Source organism: Penaeus japonicus, unplaced genomic scaffold, assembly GCF_977035675.1.
Source record: "Penaeus japonicus unplaced genomic scaffold, GWHDUDI00000001_assembly GWHDUDI00000014, whole genome shotgun sequence".
NCBI classification, from domain to species: domain Eukaryota; kingdom Metazoa; phylum Arthropoda; class Malacostraca; order Decapoda; family Penaeidae; genus Penaeus; species Penaeus japonicus.
In genome coordinates this window covers 5,091,345-5,101,344 of record NW_028234416.1, presented here as the reverse complement: position 1 = coordinate 5,101,344, position 10,000 = coordinate 5,091,345, and the positions used below count along the sequence as shown (strand labels likewise).

Below are 10,000 nucleotides of genomic sequence, written 5' to 3'. Positions count from 1 at the left end.
CCTGCCTTCGGAGACCACAATATTTCCTCGAGTCACACTGGAATATCCACTAGTGCCTCGACGCACACACACAGTACCCTCACTAAATCGGGGCTGGATAGTGGGTGACAGGCAGGATGGCTTGAAGTGGATATGTTCCTTGTCTCCACACGACACTCGAGGCAACAGGTCGTCCTGGCGCTACAGTCTCACGCCCACGCACGCCCGCCTTCGTCTTCAAATCCAGGTTGCACATGGACCGCCATGTAAGTTGCACTACTTGCATCACAATTTTCGATAGCGCACTAACAATGGCAACACCCCTTCACAAGCATCTCACTGAAATCACTGGTTTCATAACAACACACCACGTCCAGAATATCGTCCCACCGAGATAGAATATATTCAGGTGTATACAGCATCGGCACGCCTGCAACAACTACACCAGCGTGTTGCAAGACGACCGAGAGAGACGCATGTGCAAGTGAGCGTGGTGGGCGCTGGGCACGGACTGGGCAGGCGGGCAACGGCGTCCACCACTCAATGGGAGAGAGTCAGGTAGGCACGGAACGAGGGGGAGGAGGAGGGGAGGAGGAGGGGACGGCACGCTGCTAGATGCTGATGCTACTGTCACTTTTGTTGCCGACTTACGAGTGCCGGAAACTTGTCAGCGATGTATCGTAGCGACTCGGTGCGAAATATTAAAAAGTCATTGCCAGATCTATTAGAGCGCAAGAATCGTAGCAAAATTCGCATGAAGACGGAGGAAAGATTTACAGACACCATAGGAAGCGCAGCTGACAGTCAATGGGGAAAAGCGAGAGCATATCGAAGTTGATGCTGACTCTCAGTTAAACGCTGCAGTAAAAACTTGATCACTCACTTCCCGAGATGTCTATCCGCATTCTTGGCGGAAAGGAAAGGAAATCCATTGTTTACCAACACGCAGCACGTTGTAGACAATTTTTTTTTTATGACAGCCTCCCGTACCCATATTGGCATCAGGAATCTGCTATTATATCATAACGGTGCTGCTATAGATAGTCTGGTCGCGCGGCTATAGAACTTCGTGTCACTTTGGTAAGATTATATGGCTTATAATCCATGTACTTATCACGGGTATGATGCATCAACCCCCCCCCCTCTCTCTCTCTCTCTCTCTCTCTTTCTCTCCTCCCCGCTCTATCCTCTCTCTCTCCTCCCCGCTCTATCCTCTCTCTCTCTCTCTCTCTCTCTCTTTCTCTCCTCCCCGCTCTATCCTCTCTCTCTCCTCCCCGCTCTATCCTCTCTCTCTCTCTCTCTCTCTCTCTCTCTCTCTCTCTCTCTCTCTCTCTCTCTCTCTCTCTCTCTCTCTCTCTCTCTCTCTCTCTCTCTCCCCCCCTCTCTCTCCTCTCTCTCTCTCTCTCTCTCTCTCTCCTCTCTCTCTCTCTCTCTCTCTCTCTCTCTCTCTCTCTCTCTCTCTCTCTCTCTCTCTCTCTCTCTCTCCCCGCTCTATCCTCTCTCTCTCCTCCTCCTCTTCCTCTCTCTCTCTCTCTCTCTCTCTCTCTCTCTCTCTCTCTCTCTCTCTCTCTCTCTCTCTCTCTCTCCTTCCCGCTCTATCCTCTCTCTCTCTCTCTCTCTCTCTCTCTCTCTCTCTCTCTCTCTCTCTCTCTCTCTCTCCCTCTCTCTCTCTCCTCTCTCTCTCTCTCTCTCTCTCTCTCTCTCTCTCTCTCTCTCTCTCTCTCTCTCTCTCTCTCTCTCTCCCCGCTCTATCCCTCTCTCTCTCTCTCTCTCTCTCTCTCTCTCTCTCTCTCTCTCTCTCTCTCTCTCTCTCTCTCTCCTCTCTCTCTCTCTCCTCCCCGCTCTATCCTCTCTCTCTCTCTCTCTCTCTCTCTCTCTCTCCTCCCCGCTCTATCCTCTCTCTCTCCTCCCCGCTCTATCCTCTCTCTCTCTCTCTCTCTCTCTCTCTCTCTCTCTCTCTCTCTCTCTCTCTCTCTCTCTCTCTCTCTCTCTCTCTCTCTCTCTCTCTCTCTCTCTCTCTCTCTCTCTCTCCTCCCCGCTCTATCCTCTCTCTCTCCTCCCCGCTCTATCCTCTCTCTCTCCTCCCCGCTCTATCCTCTCTCTCCTCTCCGCCCTATCCTCACTCTCCTACTCCATGCTCTATCCTCTGTCTCTCCTCCCTGCTTTATCTCCTCTTTCTCCTCCCTACTCTCTCTTCTATCTCTCTCCCTATCCCTCGCCCTCTCCCCTGTCTCTCTCTCCTCCACATCTTTCACTATCTTCCACCCTCTCTCCTCTCTTTCCCCTCCCCTCTTTATCCTCTCTATATCCTCTCCCCTCTGTCCCTTCTCTCTTACCTCCTACTTTGCTATCCCCTCCCTCCTCCTTTCCTCTCTACTCCTTCCTCCCTCTTCCTTTCCTCTTACCTCCCTCCCTCCTCCTTTCCTCTTCCCTCCCCCTCCCTCCTCCTCTTTTCCTCTTCCTTCCCTCTTCCTTTCTCTCCCTCTCCCTCTCCCTATCCCTCTCTTTTTAGAGGAAAATACGAGTCATTCGACATTCAAATATGGTAATATTCGACAGACGGTAAACACATGTCTGTTATGGTAAGCATCAAAACGTCTCATATCAAAACATAATTTTTTTCCTGAGCATCTAAAAATGCCTCGTGCTTTATCAAATATTATAAATACATACAATGTGGAACTTTAAAATTACATTTAGGATGCTGACATAAGTGGATTTCCCGCACTCAGGTGAGGCTACTTCCTGACGATATCATTTAAACGCTAAGGTCAAATGAGGTCAATGCAACATTAGCATTGTACTTCATTTAGAGTCAAGTACTATTTTTCTAAGAATTACCAAGACTGGTTTTATATTCACCAAGGATTTTCAAAATATAATTTTCGGGGTCAAATCCAGGAGCTGCATTACCATAATCCTGATATAAAATGATCATGTACGCACGAGTGCGCACTCCTAAACACGCATGCATACACACATATAAACACAAACATTCACTGTTGAAGACACACACACACACGCATGCACACACAAACCCGCGCGCGGAAAAAATGCCTTGGGGTTGGCTGTACTGATGGGTTGGATGACAATGTTAGGCGAGACGAGTGAGCGAGCCGATAAGATAGCTGAACACGTCGAACACAGTGTGAAGATAAGTGGGTAAGTGAGATGGATAGGTGAAAAGGCCGAGATAAGTGGTGGATTCGCGAGGGTATGAGCGGGTGGGCAGAGTGGGCGTGCAGGGAAGGAGGAGTGAGGGGGTGAGATGGATGAGAGAGAGGGTATGGGGGTTGGGGGAGCGAGTGGGCTGCAGAAATGGGCGGGCACGCAAGCTGGCCTCCTGGGTGGAGCGGCGGCCGAGGGAGCAAGGTGAGGCAGCCCACAACAAGGATAACCTGGTCGCGGTGCCGCCCGGACGCCTCTCCACCTTCACCTGCAATTTGCAATCGCTGGTTCTTAAATGCCATCGCAGCTGCCGGCTCCCTCGCCCTCGGTGAGCCGGCGGCGATGATCGCGCCTTCGGTTGTAACGGTAGTTGTAGTAAATGTTGCAATAGTTGTAGTAATGCTAAGAACTATTGTGATAATGATGATAACAATGGCGCTAGTAGTAATATTGATAAATACAGTAATAATAATAACAATATAATGACAATAACAATAATGATGATAAAGGACAATGATTTAAACTAGTATCAGCAAAAAAAGGAAGAATAACCACAATAATGATACGTATATCAATAAAAGCAACACCAACAGTAGCAACACCAATAAATGTTACATTATCAACAATAATCATTACTGCCACCACGATCATCATCACAATTAACTTCATCACAGTAAATCTCCAAGAAAATGTAGCATGTTTCTCTACGCCGATTCTGTGACATCGACATAGATAACAGTAATCACAAATTCCTAATCAATCCATTGATTATGGAATCTACGGTCAGTCCCTGCCGCAATTCGAAACCACCAAAATAAAAATTCGACAGATATATAATTCATACAAATATATAACCGCAGTAAATTCTGACCATAAACCGAGGCAAAGAATATTGGAAAAAGAGAAAGGCAAGAAAGGCTGGATTCCCCGGCAAAAAAAGAAATCCAAATTAAAGAGACAAGCCATAAAGTAACTGTAGGCTGAAGCGGCCATCAGCAGGCTGCGGCACAAAGGGGCGTGTTGCAGTAGCTCTGTGCATGTTTTTGTCGGCGGCAGCAGAGTCAGGGTTGGCGTGTGCAAGTGAGCCCGTGTCAGGACATATGTGTTACCATGTGCATTTGGATTTGACGCATGCGCGCATGGTGCATGAGCTTCAGAACACATTTATAAACCTGTAACAAAGTTTAAGTGCCTTGCGGTTGTATTAGTCATACATTCACAACATGAGTTGATTCAATTGCTCTCAGTGTACCAGTAAAATGATTAACTGTGATTTAAGTCTAGATGTTCTAAGCTGCGAGTACAGCAAGCAACATGAGCTGGGGCAACATAATGGATGCAATACAAGAGCGGCATGAGAGCAGGTTTTCGAGATGCAGAGGATGTCGCAATGCTCTTCAGGGAATCCTCTTTCGGACTCCTTCACGATCGCCTCCTTCCTAACCCGCTCCACATTTTTCAAGCGTAGCCCTCCCATTACATCCTTTCACGGCTTATATACCATTGCTATAGTCCTCGTCTTTCATAACTTCTCTAATCCTATACTTTCCTTTGTCTGTTACTCTCCCCCCACCCCTTCACTTTCAGCAGTTTCCAAACTTATCTAAAGTGACAAGATTAAATGTAGAGACCGAATCTGTGTTATGACATATATAATAAAGCATTCAGTACAAATTAAGTATTTTATCAGAAATTATATGTATGAAGCCCAAAGAATGTTTCAAGTGAGCATATTAAATGAACGGATCTATCATAGGACACATGTAGACTATAAGAAAGCAATTAAAGGAACAAAGAAATTATACGAACACAATCTAAAGGTGGCCATTAGGGAAGAAACAAAATTGTACTGATCCAACTGAGGAGAAATGCAATGGAAGTTCGTAACAAGTGTAACACGCAAATCTCTGTCCTCAAACACCGGTTCCACTTTGCGAGGAGAAGCTGTCGCCTGGGCGGTTTCTGTGTATTTACCGACTTCGCTACGTTTCTACGTTCTTTTAATTATCCCGTTTTAATGTATTTTTGCTGCGAATAACACCATTGTTCAAAATAGAGTAAATGTCAACTTTCCTGAAATTACGGAAACTCGGAAAATCCCTTACCCTTAATTGTAGTTGATTACATCGTTGACTTTTTCGATACATACATAAAACACGATACATAAAACACGAAGAGTCACTTATATAACATAAAAGACTACCCTGTACATGCATACAATGCGCCTGTTGGGCTTCCCAGTGCAGTGCAGATGTTAGTAGAAGTGAATCTCCCGTCACGGATATTACAGCAACAGGTCCAGCGGAATATGAGCAGCAGGAGGTGACGACAAGGGTCATGATACAAGCAGAAGGGATTCCCCGGGCCATCGGAGCAGGCGGCTCGCTACTGGTCGTGCAGGAACATGGCGAGACGGCTCGAGTGCCCCGTGACAACAGTATTGCCCCCATCAGAGTGCGCCGTGACATCGGTCTTTCCCCCTCCGACCGTGCCTCCGTCCGTCGCAACTCGACGGGGAGCGTCGGTACTTCATCCGTTCGTTCGTTCGCCTCCACGACGTGCCATGCCAGCGCACGAGTCGTGACTGCCAGTGAAGGCGCGCCGGAATGGCCTCAGCTTGGCGAACCATCACCAAACCCTCGCTCTGTATGTTAAGTAGGAAGGAATTTTTTGGGAAGGTGATGCAAACCAATGGGAGAGACCGAATTGATTACGGTCCCTCTCTCTTCCCGCAACAAATGCCTCTGTTCCATCCCCTTCCGAATCGCGTCTCTTTTCTCCCTCCTCTTTTGCTTTCCTCCTTCCATATTTCATGTCTTTCCTCGCCCTTTGCTCAATTGTTCTTGTTGCCCCCTTCCTTTCCCTCTTCCCTTCCCCTGCCCCCTCTTCTCCATAATTATCGTTGGCCCGTCTCCCAACAGCTCCTCCGCCTGTAAAAAAAGTTGTCCTTGACTCTAAAGCTGATGTTCCAAGTGAAGCAGCAACAAGGGAGAATTCTCGCACGACTTTTAAGCCGTTTCTTGCCGAGGGAAATTAAAACAATAGAAGAAGAACGAGGTCACCTGTCTCAAGCTTGCACAAAGAGAGCATCGATAAACGGGCACGAAGACCCGGCCGGAGTCCGACACAATAATGCCATAAACACGAGAGTAATGAGGGAGAGGAGTTGCATTCTCGTGTAATTAGCTCTTCTCAAGGAGAGGGAACACCTCGGGAGGAGAAAAAAGCGGCTCCCGGTAAGAAAGCTCGAGCGAGTGTCGAGTATCGTGCACGAACCCACCCGAGGTGAAGTGATGTGCGACCACCAGGGACTGGTCACACCTTGCGATCGGGGTGGGGTGAGGCTTGGGGGAGGGGGGTGAAGGGGTAGAGTACGAGGTGACTGGCAGAAAGTGATAGTGGGCGGGAAAGAGGAGGAAAGCAGTAGGGAAAGGTAGGACGGGGAGGGGCTTTGGGTCAAGTGCTGGCGGACAGCTCTTTGTGCCAGGGAAAAGTGGGCTAGACCAACGACCGTGTTTACGGGTCTTGGGACTAGCAAGTGATCAATCTATGTATCTAACATTGGCCTATATATTGTAAATAAGGCAGAAAACAGGGATATTGCTTGCAAATAATACAGGCTAAAAATACTACGAAGTAAGTGAAAAGTGAGAAATTAATCATGCAAATCGTTTGGTCAATCTTAAACCAATAATCTAAATTCACTTAGCATATCTAAAGAAAATGCACGTTTTATTCAGGGGGAATGATATTGAAATCTAAAGAAATCTGAACCCCAACACAAAATCAAGCAAAAGATAGAACATGTACAAGCAGGGCTAGAAACTTAGGTGCCGCAATGATGAATGGTTCATTGTTACGCTGAGAAGAAAATAACAAAGAAAAACTTGCTTGTTGCAACAGGAATCACAGGAGTGATACTGCAGCCCAACCAAGAGACCTTTTAGCTGCTACAGAGCCAGCAAGCGCCAGGGGTAATTAATGGCGCTTCCACGTCTAGCATATCAATAAGAAAGCCTATATGTTATCAGGACTGCGTCTGCATTACGGAGATGGTAGCACGGAGGGAAGACAAAAAAAAAAAAAAAAAAAAAAAAAAAAAAAAAAAAAAAAAAAAAAAAAAAAAAAAAAAGGGGCTAATTTCATCCCCGACAAAAAGACGGAAAACCGCGCTACTAACAAAAAAAGACATAGTTTTCAATAAAAAGAAGCATGTGGGGAATCAGCCCAATATTTTGCAACGTTTTGCGAACAAAAAGAAAACACGTGACAAGAATGGTTAAGCAGAACATGGGAAATAACACTGGAAGAGTTAGTGGAAGGCGGTCAAGGCCGAAGAAGCCACTGCAGGGTGGGCTTTGTTCTCTTTATATTAAACGATAATCTCATCTTAATGTCTGCTGAATCGTGCCCACTTCTATAACAGTAAAAGTAATAGTTTTCCCTGTAGCATAATAAACACCATGACTACTAACCAGATTAAGCTGTACCACATGAACTCTTGATCTATTCATCTGTTATATAAACCTCATATAAATATATTATTTCTACAGTCATGCACTCGGTCATTTAATCCCTGTCCGCCTGTCTTTCACATGAACATCTGTCTGTCTGTCTGTCTGTCTCATTCTCTCCTTCTTGGCACACGGACCTCGCATCCCCTCCCTGGCTCTAAGTGCCACAACACCACGCCGAAGGTTAGATCGAATATCCCAGATATGCCTCTCGAGACGCAACAGTTTAAGTGCCACGAGCCTGTTGCCGGATGCGCTGCTCGGAAAGACGGTACTGGAGTTGCGGCAATGCAACGTATATAAAGAAATGCGCATTTACAAACATGTGCAAATATGTGACATAAGGAGTGGGGGACAGAATAAGAAAGAGGGAGAGAATGAAACATATTCATACATACTGACTGGCAGACGGATGGTGTGTGTGTGTGTGTGTGTGTGTGTGTGTGTGTGTGTGTGTGTGTGTGTGTGTGTGTGTGTGTGTGTGTGTGTGTGTGTGTGTGTGTGTGTGTGTGTGTGTGTGTGTGTATGTGTGTGTGTGTGTGTGTGTGTGTGTGTGTATGTGTGTGTGTGTGTGTGTGTGTGTGTGAGAGAGAGAGAGAGAGAGAGAGAGAGAGAGAGAGAGAGAGAGAGAGAGAGAGAGAGAGAGAGAGAGAGAGAGAGAGAGAGAGAGAGAGAGAGAGTTTGTGAGAGAGAGAGAAAGAGAAAGGATGAGAAATAGAGATGGAGAGAATCTATAAACAAAAAACGAGCGAAATAGAGGCGTGTGATAATCAGCAAAGGAGGTTACAGCATACCACTGACGAAATCTTTTCTCTTGTATTATGCAAGAACGAGGGTCGCCATCCATGAAGATCCAACGGCCGGCATGCATTCAAAACGAAGCATTGCCTAATTAAATCACAATGCATGAGGGTGTGTGCTGCACGTCAATACCTTTGAAAAAAAAACGTTATAAAATAGCGTGAAATGTCAATTTCTAAGTGACAAATTGTCATACTGGCCTTTGAAGTGGATAGAAGGAGATATTGCACTGAGACAGCCCGGAAAAATACATGTAACTGTAGAGACAACATACATGGACGACGGTTGCTACAGTATGTGTAAAACACGTTTTTTGGTCTTTGGGAGACTCAGTGTCCGGGACAGATTATGTTTCATGACACTTTTTAAGTTACAAAAGACATGAACATCTATGACGTTTTTTGTTTTTGTTTTTCAGAAAAAGAATGATCTTGGTGCAGAACATGACTGCTTATTCCGGCCTTATAAAAAATGAAGATTATTAAACTATCGCAAAAAAAACGATTTTTTTCCTCTCTTTTTGGCCTGTTGCCCACGACCCATGACTGAGCCAGAATCACAGCCCCACCTTGAGTAACTAGCTTCTGTGCCTAAAATACCACAATTATGTAATGTTTTACCAAGAGAAAAACTCAATATCAGTGATTAAAGTTTTAATATCAACACTTTATGAAGCCCCGAGGCGGATCGTGTTGCCGGGTGTGCATCGAGCACTCGTTACGGTACCTGCCTCTCGTGCGTAGGCTCTGTGCGCAACACTCAATCGTCCCCTGGGTGATTCCACGCACACAAAGGGGCTGGGAGATCAAATAATCCGCCTACGCATAGAAGGCAGAGGCACAAATACACATAGTCATTTTAACCATCTCCATTTGGGATACAGCAGTAAGTTTTTTTCTTTAGTATAATCCGGCTTAGATGTGTTTTTTTTTCTCTCTCTCTTTTTGTACTGCGTCATATATGGCTGGCCATTATGATCCTCTCTCGGGGTTGAGAAGACAAAACTGCTCTTCCATTGGCTGCCGTAGGATGTGTGCGCGTTCATATTAGCTGTATAACTTAACATGACATTTCCCAGCAGGTAACTTGCAGCTGAGTGGTAGAACAGCACAGTCGAGTCATTTGCTTACATCTACATTGTATATTAATAGACGAGCATAAAGTTACAAACCTCCTCAATTAGATAATGTGTGTGTGTGTGTGTGTGTGTGTGTGTGTGTGTGTGTGTGTGTGTGTGTGTGTGTGTGTGTGTGTGTGTGTGTGTGTGTGTGTGTGTGTGCGTGTGTGTGTGTGCGTGTGTGTGCAGAGAGAGAGACAGAGAGAGAGCGAACGCGAAAGCGAGAGAGAGAGAGAGAGATAGATAGAGAGAGAGAGAGAGAGAGAGAGAGAGAGAGAGAGAGAGAGAGAGAGAGAGAGAGAGAGAGAGAGAGAGAGAGAGAGAGAGGGAGAGATGGTACTTATATATATTACCATATCAATGCTTGCTTTATGCACGCATGCATCACAACACCTGTTACACTCTACAAATACTTATTCAC

General features: G+C 45.9%; 1 protein-coding gene across 3 annotated transcripts in view; it reads right to left on the bottom strand.

Moving 5' to 3' along the window:
- Positions 1–1,123, bottom strand: part of LOC147470481 (uncharacterized) — an 18,402-nt gene extending 17,279 nt beyond the window's left edge. Inside the window, exon 1 of one of the 3 annotated variants that reach the window (XM_086543823.1) lies at positions 290–1,123. The gene's annotated coding sequence lies outside the window, so the exon portion shown is untranslated. The remainder of the gene's footprint in view (positions 1–289) is intronic. The other 2 variants (XM_086543824.1, XM_086543822.1) reach the window with 2 other exon arrangements.
- Positions 1,124–10,000: the final 8,877 nt, after the last annotated feature.